Source organism: Lepidochelys kempii, chromosome 2 (assembly GCF_965140285.1).
Source record: "Lepidochelys kempii isolate rLepKem1 chromosome 2, rLepKem1.hap1, whole genome shotgun sequence".
NCBI lineage: Eukaryota > Metazoa > Chordata > Testudines > Cheloniidae > Lepidochelys > Lepidochelys kempii.
In genome coordinates this window covers 168,555,318-168,576,559 of record NC_136381.1, presented here as the reverse complement: position 1 = coordinate 168,576,559, position 21,242 = coordinate 168,555,318, and positions in this window count along the sequence as shown.

Sequence of the window (21,242 nt, the reverse complement as noted above, 5' to 3'; positions counted from 1 at the left end):
AATAGTGTCAGCCACAACAAATTTCAGAATTGTTGAAATGGTTCATTTAAAAAATGTCAGTTCAAAAGTTTCATTTTTTAAAAATGTCATTTAGAATTCATTCAAACACATACTTTTCAATTTGTCGCTTCAGCAAGAGACATTGAAAAATCTAGTTTCAGTTCAGAAATACACACCCCTACATCTGTAATGTTTTTCAGCAAAGAATGCTACCCAAGGCCTACACACTCTCTGGATAGTACAGGGACCATGCTTTCTTCACACCTCCTCTTGGGTGGCTTGCTCCCCAGGGACGCAAGGAAGGGCTGCCAAGATTATGCTTGGACCATGCATGGGGGCAGGGTGCAAGCAGAAAGTCTCATTGTGCCCTTACCTCTCCACATAAACACTTGAAGACCAAGCCCAATCTAGTCTCAAGTATCCATTCTCATCAGTGAATGTTTCCCTCCCACTCTCTGCTCCACATGAGCATTGTGGTGGATCAAATAGGTGGAAAGTCAGATTCAGATTGAGAATATGGGCCACATGAAGTGGACTTTTCTATCTTTAGCTCCCTTTGCCTCTACTATACTGTGACATAAACGTTTAGGATTCTCTCAGTAAGAAGCACTTTCTGAATTTAACTTACTAATTAAAAAAAGTAAAGGTGCCTGTCAGAATACCCTTTTCATAGGGAGTGCTGTGCCTGGTGTATAGCTGCTGAAAAGGCCACCTTGAGCGAGGGGCTATACATAACATAGGCCCTTTGCTGGCCCTCCATAAGATTGCCAGGCATCTGGTTTTCGACCGGAACTTCTTCCCTATCAAAAAGGGACCCTGGTGGCTCCAATCAGCACCACCGACCAGGCCATTAAAAGTCCTGTTAGCGGCGCAGTGCGGGCCTGGGGATAAGGCAGGCTCCCTGCCTGACCTGGTTTCACAGGGCTCCTGGAAGCAGCCTCCAGGTCCCCGTGACCCCTAGGCATATGAGTGGCCAGGGAGGCTCCATACCCTGCCCCCACTTTGAATATCAGTTCCATAGCTTCCATTGGCCAGGAACCACAACCAATGGGAACTACAGGGGCAGTGCCTGCGGGCACAAGGGCAGCATACAGCGCTTCCCTGCCTGCACATGGGCCTAAGGGTTGCGGGGACCTGGAGGCTGCTTCTAGGAGCCCTGTGAAACCAGGTCAGGCAGGGAGCCTGCCTTATCCCCAGGCCCGCACTGCACTGCTAACAGGACTTTTAATGGCCTGGTCGGTGGTGCCGATTGGAGCCACCAGGGTCCCTTTTTGACAGGGAAGAAGTTCATACAGAAAACTACTTGTTTATACTGGTCTATATCCTATACACTGAAATGTAAGTACAATATTTATATTCCAACTGATTTATTTTATAATTAGATGGTAAAAATGAGAAAGTAAGCAATTTTTCAGTAACAGTGTGCTGCGGCACTTTTTTGTATTTTTGTCTGATTTTGTAAACATGTAGTTTAAGTGAAATGAAACTTGAGGGTACACAAGACAAATCAGACTCCTGAAAGAGGTACAGTAGTCTGGAAATGTTGAGAGCCACTGATCTAGTCTGTCCACCTGCATAACACAGGCCTAAGAACTTCATTCAAGAATTTCTGCATTAGTCCTTCAAGCTCTGTCTGCTTTTTAGGGGCAGTTACACCATTACAGAATAGATTAGGGTAGAAAATGCTGGTGGTAGAAACCGGGACCGGAACAGAGCCAGGGATAATACCATATGATGGAAGTATTCTGCAGGAACTGGCTACAGGTGCTTTATGTGACAGAGAAGCATCAGAGAGATGTGGCACTATGGAGATGAAAAACCTATGTCAGTGAGATCAGAATCAGTATAATATACTGTACCATGTTAATAACTTCACATGTGCATTAAGTTAATATATCTCTGTACAAATGTATTGCTCAAAATAATAGACAAAGCAGTTTCTGATAGTGTAATATAAACCTAATTATTCTCTGAAAACCTATATACATTTATATTCTACATTGCCCCTTGGATTAAAAAAAGTCTTTCCCTGACCTAGGCTTTAAATTCACCAGACTATGCTTACAAAGCTCTGACAATCAGCCACAAAGAACAAACATCTCCCACTTCCAAATTTCCTTAGTGTTTTAAGTCAAAAGACTTCACTTTCTTCAAACTCTATAAATAAGAAACTTGTAGTGCCTGGGTGATGGCTTTACATATATTAAGCAAATCCTGACTGAGCAAAAATGATTCTCTGATTTCTTCCTCCTGTTTCATTACTTTAGGTCTTATTTTGCACCTGTTCAGTACTCATCCTTACAGACAAATTTAGCTATCGTTTAGGCACTCACAGGAGCAAAATGAGAACAGATGCATCATAAGAGCAAAATATGTACTAAAAGGGCATGGCGTAATAGGAAATCAGTGCTGAATGGGAGGAAAAACAAAACAGGATACGAAGGATGCAGACCTAAAATTAGCACAGGATAGATGCAATGAAAAGACAAAAAATCCAGCAGATAAGAGCTCCTGGTTTACAGTTTAAAATCTGCCTATCTGTGCACTCTGGGAACAGCATCAATCTATCTTGATTTCTAAATTGAGCTGCTCTATTTTTATTCACAGATCACAGTAACCTTTGAAAAAGACTGGGGGGGGGACAAACTTCTCTACCTTCCCAGTACCCAGAGCCCCATCCTGCCCTCCTATACACAATGTTTTGCCAGTTACTTTACACAAATCTGGCTTGCTACAAACTCAAGCATGACAGCCAATCATACCAGACATGCAGCAATTTGTGGTACATATCTGTGGGCAGACTCTCTCACCCAGGCAGCCAGATCCAAGGCCACTGAAATCATTTGGAGTCTTTCCATTTTACAGATGAGTAGACCAAGAAAGATTAATATATTTGCCAGAGGTCACATTTTGAGTCTGTGGCAAAACAGAGAATAGACCTTATGAATTCCAGCTTCTAATCTAACTACTAAACTATACAACCCATATTTGAAATGGAGAGTACTTAGGAATGGGAGTAACTTGGGATGAAAGAAAATTGTTAATGAAATGACACAAAAATCAGTGTTAAGAAGCAATAATTCGTTCTCTGTATGTAGGAAAGACCAGGAGAAATTTAACTCAGAATGACTTCTTGCTTGACTGGACAGAAATATAGTTCAAGCTAGTGGTCTATACCATTTAATATACAGGGCTGCAAAAAAATGAGGCTATGGGAAAAAAACAATGGAATTTAATCACACCACTACTGCTGATCTTTATAAAATTTTCCCAAACTCAATATACAGGTTTATCTTCAGTACAGCATAGATATTAAATTAATGGCTTTCGTTTCTCACTGCATTAGTTTGATTTAAAGCAGGAGCTAAAATATTTCTTGTAACATAATTTGAGTTAATCTTGTGAATTATATCCTCGGTAGTCATAAAATACAGAAGAGTAAGCAAGAAATAGGGGTGGATTAAACTAAAACTTTCATTAAAATACTAAACAGTAGTTTAAAAAACTATTATAGGTCTGGGTTACTAAAATAGAAGTATTAGATATAAACTGCAGGATATTTTTTTTTATAAAATTAGATTACTACAGTTATCACTTTTAGAAGTAGTATCTGGAACACATCTCAGACACACAGAACTAGAATATGAGGTCACATGGAATATTGTGCACAGATCAGGTCATCTTATTATAAAAATGTTATAAATGATAAAAGTACAGGAGAATGCAACCAGAATGATTCAGGAAGAGCTAGCTTATTCACTGATTACATTTTTATATTACATAACAGCCATATCTCTAACATTTAAAAGTTGTAATAAATGATTGATTATAAATACACACAATTCTGCCCACTATTAAAATGGACCCTATCAAAGTGGCAACTGTTAACATGCATAGCAATGCCACACAGAAAGCTTAGACAGGAATTGTATTGAGATTCATTTGTATACAATCACTATGCCAGTGGAATAAAAATGTTATCCTCCAAGTTGGAATTTAATCAGAACACTAGGGTTAACACCCACATTCTTTTAAAAAGTACCATGAGATCTTCAATAAACACAGCTGGTCAGAAGAACCTTCATTTTATACCTCTTTCAAAAGACAATTCCTCCAACAGCCTGGTGTCCACTAGTACCATGTTGGGGAAATGGTTCAGCACTGACTTGAAGTAAAAAGTGCTGTTTACTGAATAGCCAATACCACTTCCGAAGCACCTCCTGAGTTTTTTCTAGAGGTCTCCAAACCGAGTATTTTACTAGCCAAACAATGCCTTAAAAATATAAACCAGTTCTTTGGAGAAATTCCGAGAGAGAGTTTAAATGGGGCCTAATATACTCCAAAAGAAATAGAAATGAGGGATGTTAGGTGGCTAGTTGAGCTAGTTAAATGCAAAAACAAACATGCATGAATGTAAGTTAGAAATGATCTAGACCAGTGGTTCTTAACCTGGGGTGCACGTACCCTCTGGGGGCGTGAGATGCCCTTTTCCGGGGGTGTAAGACATGCCAGCTTTTTTTTTTAGAAGGTAAATCATCATAAATACAAATTAAGTACAGGCATGTAAGTACAACTACTTTGTTTCATCAAACCTATGTATTTAATCGTTAAATGTATAACATTAATACTGTAATATACAAACAAAAATATATCTAGGTTTAAAGAACTGACCTACTTCAACTATTTTTCATCAGGGGTGCGAGAACATTTTGAGAACCAAAGGGGTGCAGGCTGCAGTAAAGGTTAAGAACCACTGATTTAGACACTGCAAGCAAATTAGTAGAATGCTTTACAAAAATTATAGTTATGGATCTAATCACAGTCTGTCATAGTTGTGTTATTACTCTTTACTTCAAAGAGAAGAGAGGCAAGTATTAAGGGTGTATATATAAGTAAGTACATTCATTTATTTGTGTCTGAATATCCGTGACAGCAGAGCAGAATTTTATGAAGCCTTCACAATCCATCGCTAACCTGGAGCATTCAAGAGCTGACTTCCCAGTGATCTGCTGCACACCATGTCAAGGTTCCTTCCCAACTCTGAACTCTAGGGTACAGATGTGGGGACCTGCATGAAAGACCCCCTAAGCTTATTGTTACCAGCTTAGGTTAAAAACTTCCTCAAGGTACAACTTTGCCTTGTCCTTGAACTCTATGCTGCCACCACCAAGCGTGTTAAATGAAGACCAGGGAAAGAGCCCACGTGGAGATGTCTTCCCACAAAAATCCCCCAAGCCCTACACCCCTTTCCTGGGGAAGGCTTGATAAAAATCCTCACCAATTTGTATTGATGAACACAGACCCAAACCCTTGGATCTTAAGAACAATGAAAAAGCAATCAGGTTCTTAAAAGAAGAATTTTAATGAAAGAAAAAGTAAAAGAATCACCTCTGTAAAATCAGGGTGGTAAATACCTTACAGGGTAATCAGATTCAAAACAGAGAGAATCCCTTTCAGCAAAACCTTAAGTTACAAAAAGACACAAAAACAGGAATATACATTCCATTCAGCACAAACTATTTTACCAGCCATTTAACAATAGGAAATCTAACTCATTTCTAGCTAGATTACTTACTAATTTAACAGAAGTTCTGATACTCCATTCCTGTTCTGTTCCTGGCAAAAGCATCACACAGACAGAGAGCCCTTTGTCCCGCCCCCGTCCAGCTTTGAAAGTATCTTGTCTCCTCATTGATCATTTTGGTCAGGTACCAGTGAGGTTATCTTAGCTTCTTAACCCTTTGCAGGTGAAAGGGTTTTTCCTCTGGCCAGGAAGGATTTTATAGTTCTGTATACAGAAAGGTGGTTACGCTTCCCTTTATATTTATGACACAGCATCTTTTGATCTCCTCTCTGGTTGTCCCCTACTATGATAATCCTCCAACTCTGCTTCCATAATAACTTTGTCAAGGTTATGTCTATCTTTACACCCAATGTGACCAAAGTACATACGTTTGCATCTGTTGATTTCTGAAATCAGGGTCTGTTTTTCTCTGGTAATATTTCTAGCATAAGCATTCATCTTTTTTTTCTATCCAGGAGATAGGCAAGAATCTTTGCCAATACTACATTTCAAAAGCTTCGATTTTCTTTCAGTCAGCAGCATTAACTTCCCACAATTGACATCCATAAATTGCTATAGAAGAAATCCGGTTTTTCACTGGTTGCACCTTCATACATTTCAAGATGCCATGGTTTTGCCACACTTTCTTAATGGAGGCTATTGCTGAGTGAACCATCCCTAGTCTTCTTCCAATTTCTTTGGAACAGCCTCCTCGGTTGGACATATATTACCCAGATAATTAAATTAATCTCCTGTCTCTACAGCTTGTCTGTTAAGTATGATCATTGCATGCTGTTTTGTTGTGTCAATGCACATGCATTTTGTTTTTTCACATTCAGGAACAGTCCATATTCCTCACTAACTGTTTTTTAAAGATTCCAACATTTGTTGCTGTACATCAGTTGTTGTAGCAAAGAGTTGTGTCATCAACATATCTGAGGTTGGTTAAGAAGTGTCCAGTGATGGAAATCCCAGCTCTTTCCACTTTGTCAAAATCTTCCAAAGCTAGTCACATAATAATTTCTGCATATGTGTTAATGAAGCTTGGGGCACCATACACCCTTGTCTCACACCCTGCCCAGTAGAAAACCACTCACCATTGCCTACTGTTGTTGACACTGTAGTCTCTTGGTGGTGGTAGATACTTTTGATGAGATGTTATGGAATCCTCAGGTCTGCCGATATCCTCCAAAGATGTTGGATGGTATCAAATGCTTTTGTATGTATTTTAGGGTATGTAGCATGCGGTATAAATGACTTAATATTAGTGGTTCCATTTAGATTATCAATTAACAAGACATCAGATAACTTGGCTCAGTCAGTTTATTAAACATAGACAAATCACAAACTGAGACATTCATACATTACCAAACAAGCTTGCAGCAGTTGCAATTTGTTTCAAAGTAATGAACCCAATTCTGCTCATATTTATGCCCCACTTGTTTATGACAGAACATTAATACATTGTATTCCCCCTTTCTCATTTAGTTTCATGCCTATTTTTAAGGGTACAAAGAGGTCCATATCAACTGTACACAATAACATGCCAAATGTTACTAGACTGCAGAATACAAGTAGCACTAACTATACCTGCACACAGTTAACCTGTTCCAGTCTTTGTTTTTTCTATGTGAAAAGTATGTCAGAAGTAAGATGTATGTACTGTTTAGGAATGTTATGTTTGAACTATCAGTAAATCTCACAACAAAACTTAGCATGAGTACAAAGCATCCTGGGAATACAGTTCATAGTTATACTGCTTAGCAGAAGTACAAAGCATTCTGGTTCATATATAATACTAGCTAACATAAAAAAGGGCAGACCTAGTCAATCTTCCTGTCCGCCTTCCATTCTGATGTTGCTTTCTTCCTATTTCATAGAATCTAAAAGCTTTAAAAATTGTTTCCTGATCCTTAACCTATGATTATATATTATTTATTTATAGTTGTAGTCAAGCACTAACAAGTAGATGTGCTTGCCCTTCACTTTGTGAGAATCTGGCTTAACTCTAATCAACACTTTCATCAGGTCTGTCAAGACACCTAGGGCCTTGCCTCCACTCCCCTGACACAAAACATTAACACACAAACATCAACCTATTCTGCTCCAATTTTCCTGGAAATCTAGTTAAAGTTGGCAAGTCAGGACATAGCAAATGTCAGCTAAGTTGCAAGGGAGAATTGGAGCAGACTGGAAATCTGTCAGTCAAATCTAACTGGAACCAGAAATGTTGGGGACCCAGTTGGGAAAGGTAGCTCAACAGGGATACGATGAAGAATATAAGAAAATCACCTGCGGAATAGTCATTCTTCAGCTTAGTAGCCCTGCTTTATTGGCCTGAGAGAGGACAGCTGCTTCAGTGGCTAAGCATTTGATGAGAAAGCTGGAAACTTTGATTCCAGCATCAGCAGTTATTCTTCTCCATAATTAGCCCTTCCAAGGGAAGTGTGATAACATGCCAATGCAAATCAGCAGCTCCAGAGCCTGGTCTGGGGCCCCTGACCATGAATTTGTATCTGAATTTAATTGTATACAATGCACTCATCTGCAAAGTGCAATGGTCCTGCAGAGCTGGTGCCAGCTTCTGGCATGCTTCCTATTTCAGACAGAGGGAAACTTGCACCCATGCTGAAGAAAGTGTCACACTTTTCCATATATGACCTTGTTGCACTCTATCTGAAAAAGAAAAAATTCTAAGTAAAGGGAAATTGAGGTGTAACTAGGACACTACTGACTTAAATTGGTACATCTGTCTGTTTGCCTCACGCATATTGCTTGAAAAGCAGAAGCCCACCCTGGGAATAGACGCCTCAGTAATGCCATAGATTACAAAGATGAACAGCTGTTGTGTCGTTGCATTGTTCCATCTGTGGACTCACTATGATGGGTGAAATTTATTTGTAGTAGTAAAAATGTAATGAAGGGGAGTTAATATTCATACCTTTATCTTACCCTCTATCTTACCCTGTTATCGTTCCCCCCACCACCACCCCTTCAGAGGAAGGTCATATTGCACAGACATTAGCATTAGATAGAGAGGTCATACTATGAGGGATAGGAAGAGAAGTACAGCAGAGGGACATCAGCACCTCTGGGTTAGTGTTTCCTTTCTGCATGGATCCCTCAGCTTTGTAAGATTCTGAAGCTATTTGTAAACTTTTCTAAGACAAGTGTAAGGCTCTTAAATTCCATTTTCAAATGTGATTTATGCACTTAAAATGCTATGTCCCATTGGCTTTTAATGAAACTCAGAGTTTGTCTATACAGTGCCTAAAAGTTTCCTAGTCCTCATTAATGTTGTCCCGTTTCAAAGAGTACTACATTAGTACACACCAGGGAACTTCTAATGTACACCAGTGGGTTCCACATGGGCCAGTTAGTGTGTGACACACTAGTGTGCATTAGACTTTACATTCCTGCTGGTGCGGACTGTGGTACCATTGTAGGCAAACCCTTAGGCTCCTAAGCACCAAAGTCACTTTTGAAAATGGGACTTAAAAAGCCTGTCACTTGGATGTTTTTGAAAGTGTTTCCCTCTGTCCCTCTCTCCTGGGCAACCTCCTCAAAAGAGCATGTATGTATTTGTTGTGAGCCATGCAGAGATTCCTGAGCCTTTGTCCCTTTTTTGCTGTGAGTTTCACCATAGACATGTATTGGATGGCCTAGTATGTCTCTGTGTTTTCTACACATCCTTAATAAATACAAGATCACCTATCTTCAAGGCAAAGAGTTCACACCAAATAACAAATCAATAAATAATCCCCGAGATTATATTTACCTCTAAGGAACTGTATCTGCCTTGAAATAATTTCCTGCTTTCACTGACCTGTACTGCAAGTTATACAAGAAGAATGTAGACTATTTAAAGAATCATATACTGCATCCACATAGTCCTAGTGAGAGACAAAAAGGATGAAAATGGACATGTTGAAAAAAAGATTATGATGGTTGGCAAAATAAAGACGTCCGTGGAAAAAATATGTAATGCTGTAGCTGGAGCAGGAACTAATTCTTTTGAAGAAACCTACTGTTCCTTTTCTGTACCATCGAAAAGGAAATATGCTTCTGTTTGCTGAAGGGTGCGATTCTAAGTACTCTGGTTTAAACATAGGATAATTGAAGTGCAGATATTAGTTACTCTGGACTGACACCAGCATAAATGAGATCAAATGTGCCATCTCCCACACCCCCACCAGAAGTGCTGCTGGATTCTTGAGGCCTGATTCTGATAAAACAGGATTAATTCCACTGCAGTCAATGGGGTTACAACACTATGAAACTAGTGCAAGGGACATGAGAATCAGGATATTAATGTCCGTGACGAGTCTTGACTTATAAGGTCCCCCCTAAAAAGGCTATCTAGTACTTTGTGTATGTATCCTGAAGTATGAATAGCTGGGTATATGCTGCTCAGATTGAAGTCTGTGGTCCAAGGAGTGTAGGTAAATCAGACCTGGGTCTTAAACCTCAGCTGTATTCCCTGTGCTTCATTTGGATACCAGTGTGGTGCTAATCCCTGTTGTAGATCTTTCCACGTGGCCCACAGTGCACTATCTAGACACTGCAATGATAGGTGCTATAGAATATCAACAGGTTAGAGTTCAAGAGAAACGTAGGAAAGGAGGCTTTCTAGATCTTTGAGTTCTCATAGCTGATGCTCGGAGTGCATTTCTGTTACAAGTTCTTTATTTTATATCTCTGAAGGTAGAAATTTTAAAAGGTCAATAAAGACAACAGTTTGTGCCCAAGAGCATTACATAATCCATGCCCCACTTCAACCACAGGATTGATCAATGCAAGCAAGTGCAAGAGTGGGGGATACAACACATTCAGATGCCACTTAATTCAACTGCCATTATTTTAAAGCACAAAGGCTTTACCTGAAGGCACTGTAAAAACCATTCAGCAGTATCGCTGCGGTCTGTCACCTGTTCTGAATCATCATGATCATCACTGACTCTCCGCTGTAGCTGGTACTTAATGGCCTGGAAAAATGCAGGAAAGTTGGAAAGACTCATACAGCCCTCTTAAGTTCACATTAAGAAAAATGAAACATTCAGCACAGCCAGCCTAAGATTTTTTTTTTCTAGTCTCCATTATATACATTCTAGAGGAAGAAAACTCAGCACTACTACCTATATATGCTTCACATGAGCATATTTTATTCTGTACCTATTCAAGGCAAATAACAAGCTGGATTTTCAATATTCAGTTTTGTGTGAAATCCAGCTGATGTATTCTCTCTCTCTCTCTGTCTACACACACACACACACATACATATGTGGTTTAAACTCTGAAAAGTATCTGATTTTGCTTCTGTTTGATAGATGGCTTAAACTCTGGTTTTGGATGCCTCAGTTCCACTTCAGACACCATAAAAGAGAGGCATTTATCCATATGTAATGTTTGTTACCTGTGGTCTTTCATTTAAGGGGTCTCTGCTAAACAGAAGCAGAGAGAGAGTAAAACATGGACACATAACATACCCAAATATTTCTCATGAACATATATATGTTTGTATTAATATATTCAGTATGCACGACAGTTAAATCCTGCTGTAGGAAAGCTGTTTTTTTCTTCTTCTCCAGAAAGTCTGTGTTCTTGACTGGGTTAAAGCTGGGTTAAGGTCTATTAGTATGATAAATGTCATCCTCGAAGGGTAGTGTCTGGAAACCATTTGTGTAAGTTTATGCAGTGCCTGAGGGTGACAGTTCAAAATTTCTTAGCAAAACGGCAAATCCATCTTCCCCGAGTGTGCTGCTTAGACTGAGTTGCCCTGTCAAACAGGTAACAGCAGATGAGAATCCACTGGAGCTCCTGCCTATAAAAGTCATTATCTCTCTTGCTGTAACAGAGTCCAGTGCAAACCAGCCTTTTTCCTTTCTTAAACCTCAGCTATATTGCATGATCAATAATCATAACATCTTGCACTGTGATCATTAATAGGATTTAGTCATATCTGCCCCTTACCAGGCGCCTGGGGAGTGCACTGAAGGGAGATTGATTTAGTATTAATTTAGACAGTGAAAAAAGATTCAGTTTAACCTGCAAATAGATTGAGGCCAAGCTGCAAAGATCTGATGCTGAAGTGTTAAAAATCTGTGAGAGAGTATCATGTTTCTGAAAATGAAGCTTCTGTTCAACCAGCCAAACCAGGCAAACTGTTCCTTTACAAATTTCCTTGCTTCTTTCAGCCCGGGCCCCTGGACAGCCTTTTGTCATATTGTGGTTTCAGTTTGGGATCTGTGTGCCATTCCACTGCAGGTCTGTTGGCCGATTTAAATTATTGCAGACTCTGACCCAAATGAGCAGTAAGATTCCAGTGACCTGAAGTGAGATTGTTTCCCTTCTTTATATGCTCTGTGACAGGGCAGGGATGTAGGCAGGGTCCACTTGCTCATAAATCTAGACTAGGATTTTGTGTTCACAGATGAAAAGTGTAACCTTGTAACCTTTGAGCCACGATCATACTGGCAGAAAAACTTATCGGTGTGTTTATTCCTTGGGGAAGAAGTCCCTGTAAAAATCTGTCCTTATTCCTATCTCTCTCCCTTCTTTCATATTATCCTCTACACATTTCAAATTGCCTTCTGTTTCTCTTGAGGCAAACAACACCCTTGTCCTCCTTCAAATCCTTTCTTAAAACACACTTTAATCCTTGAAAAGCTCCTCTAGAGGTAGGGTAATCAATTCCCCAATGCCTGCTACAAAAACATCATATTTGTCTAAATTAGACTGTAAACCCTTTGGATGCAGGGACATGCTGGACATAATCATTACCCTTTCTGTGGGGTGCACCATAAGATAGTCAGTAATATTAAACCTCCCAGCCCCTATATAAGTTAAGTTATTCCCCTCATTTTACACATGGGGCAAATTGAGGTACAGAGACTGAGTGACTTGCCCAAGGTCACAGAGAACATCAGAGTTCAAGCAGGGACTCAGCTGTTCCTAGTTCCCAGCCCAGAGCAAAATGCACTAGACCATGCTGCATCTCTCTATAATATCATGTATACTTTTATCTCTACAAATAAATAGTAAGCATCCTGCTGCTTCCCTGGTCATTCAAGGCTTTGTTTATCTCAATGTTGCTAATGTCCCTGGAACACGTTATATAAATGAGGTTGCGCTGTACATGTTAAATCCTTGAATTTTAAAAACTGTAAATTGATTTCTTAATTATTAATGTTCAAAATCCTAACAACTTGAGTGATAACTACCTACTCTATAAATCTATCTGCTTTTGGTAGACAGCTATCCTGTTAGATGATTTCCATATACACCATTGTTTGTGAATATGGTAGTGAAGCACCCAGTTCTGCTTGCCCTGAGCCTCAGCTGTAGCCAAGGAGTTAAATGGTAGCAAAGATGGTTTTAAACAATCTTTGTGTTGATCATGTGGTCATCCTAGTGCTGAGCTTCTCCCAGGTGTACCTTAGAACACCCTTGAGACTGCGTTAATCTATGCCAGCTGCCAGCAGCCCAAGCGGCCATGGACTTTGGGGCATAAGGATGAACATGCCCCCCGCTTTTTTCTCTAGCCACACCCCCATACACCAAGGAACTACAAAGAAGAAAGGAACAGCTGCTATGACAATTCTTTGTCACAAGAATCGCTATTGGGCATCATGGAGATACTGGATCCACCAGTGGTTAAAGGTGGCTTCTGGGCAGGATCTAGCCATTAGGCTTTGCAATTGACTTCAATAGGAGTAACCAGGTCCTAAGTAATTATTGCAATGTTCATAGAAAGTCTCTTTTAAAAAGGAAAGCAGGACTGTTGCCACCTGCCAAAAGGGTGGTAGCCCCACCAAACCCACACGGTTATTTTCTATCTTCCTTTCTTAGTAGATATAATGACACTCGTATACCTCGCAGAGAAGTTGTGGAGCTTGACTAGTGTTTAGAAAGTAGTTCAAGATCCTTGGATAAAAAGAACTGAAGTTATTTAGTAGAATTTTCAGCCAGAACAGTCTCTGATAGGAGTGTTATATAATTACTGAGATTCAAGAAAATGAAAACTGTCTCCACTACTTGTCCTTCTGCCAAATACAATCCATGCTGGTTACAATCCTAATTGCAAGTCATGGTTTTACACTTTGTTTCATATTTAAGGACTTCAGTGTCTGCCGCCTGTCTAATGCAGTACTCCAGGGGTAAATAGCTGGTTTCTCATCTGCTGCAGTTGCAGACCACTCACCACCTTGAATGTCATTAACAGTTGTTGGCTGCAGTAACTGCAAACTTATGTGTTTTCATACTTCTCTCGTGGGTCAAAACACTTCCGCAATCAAGCTCAGACAGCATGCAATAGCAAGTCTGAGCACATCTCACATACTACAAGCCCCACATTGACCATTTCATTAATAAATACTCTGCACTTCACACACAGAGAGATCTATGCTAGCTTATCCAGCCATACAGCATATTCAGTGTCTGTGCTAACCAGTGTGATGGAGCAGATGGGGTAGAAGTGGACTGTGAATGAACAGAGATTTGTCATGAGTGAGGAATTGCACCAATGATTTGTACTGTAGACATGAGAAGCCTAAATAACATGGTTGATACTGGCCATATGGTCTGTCTATTTGCCTAACACTTTTAATTCACTTTTTTCAGTCAGAGCAAGATACTTTTTATTTTTAAATAAATAAATTTTGATTTAGTAATCTGCTGAAAGAAAAGATCTATTTTATAATAGAATACACAGGTTCTCTGTGTTGGAACCCTAGCTACAATTCAAAGGCTAATTAGAAATCTATTAATTAAAGCTGGTTGGAAAATGTGTATTTTTGTTTTGTTACCACCAATGTGTGTGTGTGTGTGTGTATATATATATATATATATATTTGTGTGTGTATATATGTATCTTAGGGCTGCCGATTAATCACAGTTAACTAATCTGATTAACTCAAAAAAATTAATCGTGATTAAAAAAATTAATTGTGATTAATCATAGTTATAATAGCACTGTTAAACAATAAAATACCAATTGAAATTTATTAAATATTTTTGCATGTTTTTCTACATTTTCAAATATATTAATTTCAATTACAACACAGTATACAAAGTTGAGTGCTCACTTTATAGTATTATTTTTATTACAAATATTTGCACTGTAAAAATGGCAAACAAAAGAAATTGTATTTTCAATTCACTTCATACAAGTACTGTAGAGCAATCTCTTTATGGTGAAAGTGTGATTTAAAAATTGTACATTTTTTGTTACATAAATGTACTCAAAAATAAAACAATGTACAACTTTAGAGCCTACAAGTCCACTCAGTCCTACTTCTTGTTCAGCCAATTGCTAAGACAAACAAATTTGTTTACATTTACAGGAGATAATGCTGCCCACTTCTTATTTACAGTGTCACCTTAAAGTGAGAATAGGCATTTGCATGGCACTTTTGTAGCCGGCATCACAAGGTATTTATGTGCCAGATATGCTAAACATTCGTATGTCCCTTTATGCTTCGGTTACCATTCCAGAGGACATGCTTCCATGCTGGTGATGCTCATTTAAAAAAATAATGTGTTAATTAAATTAGTGGCTGAACTCTTTGGGGGAGAATTATATGTCTCCTACTCTGTTTTACCCACATTCTGCCATATATTTCATGTTATAGCAGTCTTGGTTGGTGCCCAGCACATATTCATTTTAAGAATATTTTCACTGCAGATTTGACAAAACACACAGAAGATACCAATGTGAGATTTCTAAAGATAGCTACAGGACTTGACCCAAGGTTTCAGAATATGAAGTGCCTTCCAAAATCTGAGAGGGACGAGGTGTGGAGCATGCTTTCAGAAGCCTTAAAAGAGCAACACTCCAATGCAGAAACTATGGAACCCGAACCACCAAAAGAGAAAAGCAACCTTCTGTTGGTGGCATCTGACTCAGATGATGAAAATGAACATGCTTTGATCCACACTGCTTTGGATGGTTATTGAGCAGACCCTGTTATCAGCATGGATGCATGTCCTCTGGAATGATGGTTGAAGCATGAAGGGACATATGAATCTTTAGTGCATCTGGCACATAAATATTTTGCGATGCTGGCTACAACAATGCCATGTGAATGCCTGTTCTCACTTTCAGGTGATATTGTAAACAAGAAGCAAGCAGCATTATCTCCTGCAAATGTAAACAAACTTGTTTGTCTGAGCGAATGGCTGAACAAGAAGTAGGACTGAGTGGACTTGTAGGATCTAAAGTTTTACATTGTTTTATTTTTGAATGCAGGGTTTTTTTGTACATAATTCTACATTTGTCAGTTCAACTTTCAGGATAGAGATTGCACTACAGTACTTGTATTAGGTGAACTGAAAAAAACTCTTACTTTTGTTTTTTACAGTGCAAATATTTGTAATCAAAAATAAATATAAAGTGAGCATTGTACACTTTGTATTCTACGTGTGTAATTGAAATCAATATATTTGAAAATGTATAAAATATCTAAAACTATTTAAATAAATGGTATTCTGTTACTGTTTAACAGTGCAATTAATCATACGATTAATTTTTTTTAATTGCGCAATTAATCGAGATTAATTTTTTAATCGCTTGACAGCCGTAATGTGTGTGTGTATATATATATATATATATATATATATGTATAATAAAACCACCCGTTTTTTTTCCAGTTTTCCGCAGATTAAAACTTTTACCTGAAATCTGACACATTTTGGCTAAAACTTCTTGTTTTACAGTTTTTCTTGAAAATATGATTTTTTTTTGTCAGAAAGCAGACACTTTCCATGCACAATTTTCTCTTGAAAAAGAATTTTACAATGGAAATTTTACAACCAGCGTTAGTACTGATCTAATTCTATGCTGTAGTTGACTTTCTCCTGGACCTGCAGATCACTAAATTCCCAGTCCTGCAAACTTATTTGTGAAGGCTGATACAATGTGCTCATAGAGTCACAGTGTGGGCATGAGGGTCTACCTACTTTGTAGGATTCAGTGTTTTTAGTAGATTTTTTTTAAATAGAGTAATTTACTTGTTTCATAAGACAACCTCTGGCCTTTTGAAAATTGCCTCCATTTCAATAGCAGTAAATCTGTCATATAAATATTGTATATAATAGGATCACATACAGTACACTAGGGATGAAAAACTAGTAATAGATTCAAACCAAAACCCGCTCTGTGATAGTGCTTAAACTGCATCATCTGCAAGGCAAAGAGCCCCAATTAGTCATACTCTGCACCTAACTAATTGCCTCCTGGCCAGAGAAGGTAAGGCTAGGTCTTATAAGTAGAGTGTGGGAGCTCAGTTAGAGAGACTGTAGAGGTGATAGGGCTCTCTAGGGTTCAACCCAGTAGGTAATAATGGAGGTGAACACTACAGAAGCAGGTTAGGCTCCTGTAGGGGAAGCCTGGAGGTAGAGTCAATAAGGGAATTACACTGAATGCTGAAAGGAGCAGAAGAGTTATTAGTTTGAAGATCTGTTGGACATATTTGTGTTACTCCAAAATGGTTTTAGACTTTTATCTGACCTAGCCAGAGGGCCAATTCACAGAACACCTAGAAGGGGAGTCAGGAGAAGATTCAAGTCTTAGGGACAACCCAGTAGGGGATCCCAGAGATGAGGACCTTGTGGAATGCCACATCTAGGCACAAGAGGATGCCTGAGAGGTGAGGACATGTGCTTACAGTCCTCTTCATAACAGCTTTTCTGGGGAGAATGAAAGCGCAAATGTGGACCCAGGAGCCAACATAAAATATTTCAAACTATGGCAGGTTTAACACCTGGAAATAAATATGAGATTAGTGGCTCTGGCCTATATCTGTGGAGACCTACTAGGTCATCATTAATCATGTAGACAAAAAATGTGGGGATATGGGTTTTATCAAAAAATTACTTAATTAAACTCAAAATTCAGCTACTTTCAACTAGTTATCCCTCTATCCCCCCAGACCTAGTTATCCCTCTATTCTCCAGCTGGTGTAAAAAATTAGTTATTTGCTCCTTACAAATATCTGCAAACTATTTTATGCTCCCATATACTTTTTTTGCCATTTTAGGTAACCTGTTCTTATTTTGCTCTTTTTAATCTTTCCTTATAAATCAGTCTCTCCAATCCTGGTCACTTTTGTTTCTCTTTTCTGAAAATCCTAAAATTTGCTAATGTCTTTCATGGAATCCAGAACTGAACATGGCACCGAAGTTTCTGCTAGATCAGAGCTGTGCAGAGAGCAGCTGATCAGGTGTCTCACAATCTGGATGCCACCAAAAATAGAATTCAGTGATCTGATTTTGATCCTGACAAAGATCTGGAAGGGAACTCAGGTTCTCCAGGAGCCAGAGCCTACTCCACTGAGGCTATGTCTATATTACCACAGTAAGTCGACCTAAGTTACACCACTCCAGCTAGGTGAATGCCATAGCTGAAGTCGACGTAGTTTAGGTCAACTTACTGCGGTGTTTACATCATGCTGGGTCGACAGAAGACACTCTCCCATCCACTTACTTTACTCTTCTCATTCCTGGTGAAGTATCAGGGTCGACCGGAGAGCGCTCTGTCATCAATTTAGCGGGTCTTCACTAGACTCGCTAAATTGACCCCCAGTGCATCAATCATCGGAGTCTCAATCCAGCTGTAGTGTAGACATAGCCTAAGTTATACGATGCTTAGACTGCATGGGTATCTGAGGGCTGGGAAACAGTCATTTCCATCTGCATGCTGTGAATATTCCCATTTAAGTAACAATACTGCTTACTTTACTGACCCACATAATCCCAACGAGTCAAATATATCACCTGTGTGACTCCATTGAGAACTATGGAGCTCTACGTGGGATTAATTTAGTTCATTGATTTCAGATGGCCCATTCTACTGATATAAATGGAGCAGGATTTGATCCCTGAGTACCCCATGAGTATAACATCCCAGCATTCGGAACATTTGCTAATAGGTGAATACATTTCCACTTATTTCCCAAGGAATCTTTGCTGTCTGATAAATGCCAAGTGTCACTTAAACTGTAAAGTACCGAATGTTACCAACTTACCTTCAAGTGCTGAAGTACCAGGATGTGGATTACATTTACAATCAAATGTAGCTATGTATAGTGGGGGGCCGGGGTTTAAAGTGAAGAGCAGTTTAGTAAACAGTCAATGGCTTGCCAGACTATCCCATATATACTGTATATCACCTGCAATATGCAAATCAGCACAAATCAGATGTGTATAATGGACAATTGCTTTGGGGTGTATTGATGGATAGACAGTGGCTGTGTACTGCAAGCTGCAACTGCAGTGGTGGTGATCTTTGCACACCACAGCAAAACAGAGAAGTAAACTATAAGTAGTCAACAAGGTTGGTGAAAGTGAAGTGAATATGGGCAAAACACACAGAGGTGTGAGGGATAAAGTAAATGGGAGAGGAGAGTGGAGCTCCCATCCCCCTTCCATGTTTGGGTAACTAACCCCATGCCTTCCTTGGCTGGTGTGGATAGGAGCTGTCCTTTGTATTTCAACCACTTTATCCCCTGTAGAAGGGTATGTTTGTATGTGTGTAGAACTGCACTTTATTGTAGCTTAGAGTCCATTGACATACCTGAATGTGTCTGTTTGCTGAGGCGAGTTACAGCAGGAAGAATACCGGTGTTACGACAGTGGGGTGAGCAGGTTATGTCTCTCAGTTTTGAGAAAGGATGGTGAGGTTTGCAACCCACTGAGGGAAATTTTACCTATTCCTTCAATTCCTGGGAAGTTGAATTGAAAGACTAAACTTTGGACAATAAAGTAACAGCATGAATATGAAAATGCAGTTAATATTTATGGGTGCAATATTTTCTCATGACAAGAAATCCAAAATTTACTTAGCTCTTCTCCCTTCATCAGCTGCTATTTTATTTCTGTCAGAGACCATTCTACTGTTACAAAGTTGATACCAATAAACCGCTTAATTATCTGAGATTATTTTCATTTTCCTCACCTTTTGGATCTAATTCTGATCTCCCTCACACCGCTGAAAATCAGGAGTCCAGTGAAGTCAATAGTTGCATCACTCTTACAACAGCGTAAGTAACATAAGAAATATAATCCTTGCTCCTATGAAAGCATGACTGGAAAGGAAGGAGTCTTTTGTGTGTGTGTGTGTGTGTGTGTGTGTATATGTGAATTTTTTCCACCCTATTACAAGCAGTACCTAAGTGAACTATCCCTGAAAGGAATAAGAGAAAAATATTTCTCTCGGTTTCAGTTTATTTTCTTAGTGTATTTGTCTGCAGTCTGTATATTGTCAGTTTCACAGGAAATGACTACTACTCTCTTGGAGCAAAGGGGAGCAGAGGTAATTGTTATTTCAGCAGTCACATTATATCTTCCCTGAGAACCTTCTAGGGCAGTGCTGCGGCTATCTGCTTCCTCTCACTATGAGACTGATCCTGCACCGCTGATGTTGATGTGGGTTTTGTCATTGATTTCAATGGAAGGAGGATCAGGCCTGAAGGGCTTTGTCATTGTAGCCCAAAATGAAATTTCATGTTTATGCCTCTTGTTTCTGCCCTCGCTCCTGCAAGGTGCTGAATGAGCACTCTGTGCCAGATCCAGCAAAGCACTTATGGGCAGGCTTGACTTTAAGCATAGGTTGGAATCACAGTGAAGCACATCCTTAAATGCTTTGCTGACTGAGGCTAAGAGTGCTCAGTGTCTTCCTGGATCAAGCCCAGTTTGAGCACTCATGCTTGTAAGCACAACACTACAAATAGCCCCAAAAGCCTTACGGTGGTGCATTCCTGAGACGTGCTGAGTCAAGTCTTCATGTTTGAAAATGAGGCACCAGCAAACATCGACAGTCGGTGCCCTCATTTCTATTAGCATCTTTAGGACTCTCAAAGCTTTATAGACCACCATAATGAAAACTAAAACACCATTAGGCTTGGCACTAGTCCAGGTAAAACTACCTCTGCCACAGAAACAAACATGCTCCAGGGCAATCTCCTGTAGAATTAAGGTCAGTAATAAATTATACAGTCACAGGATATTAAATTTCAAAGTCAAAACTCAGAGGATTATTCACTCCATAAGTGCAGAGATTTCCAGCCTGAGAAATGCATCATTGTGTTTTCGTTACAAATCTTTGACCCTGATCCTGCAAAGATTTCTGCAGGTGTGTAACTTTACTTGTCTGAGTAGTCCCGTTGAGTTCAACCTGGAGACCCACGTGAGTAAAGTTATAAATGTCACAATTCAGGGCAAGCACATCTGTAGTCCCCCTCCGTGATCACTCAAGGGCACCCACTCTAGGCTCCTCAGCCATCGTCTCTCTTGGGTAGAGACCCATCTTGACAGGGTTTTTTTCCAGGCTACACAGTTCCCTGCTTACACTCTGATATTCCCAGCAAGCCAGCCTACCTAAACAGGCCAGCGTCTGAGCTTTGTTTTCTCTTCTAAGTCTATGAACCGCTGCAAATGCCAGCAGGTGTAAATTACCACAAAGCCCTTTATAAGCAAGCACATTTATTCCTAAGGTGAATTGCAGAGAAAAACATTAAAACAATAAAAGAACCTACAGGCATGCTAATAAGCTTAACAGAGATCACCTTCTGCCAACTCCAACAATGGCTCTGTTAGAAGTCTTCAGACCCCATCAAGGGTTTTTTCTGTAGTTCCAAGTTCATAACAGCCTTCTCTCAGAACAAATATCCCTATGAATAGTTCA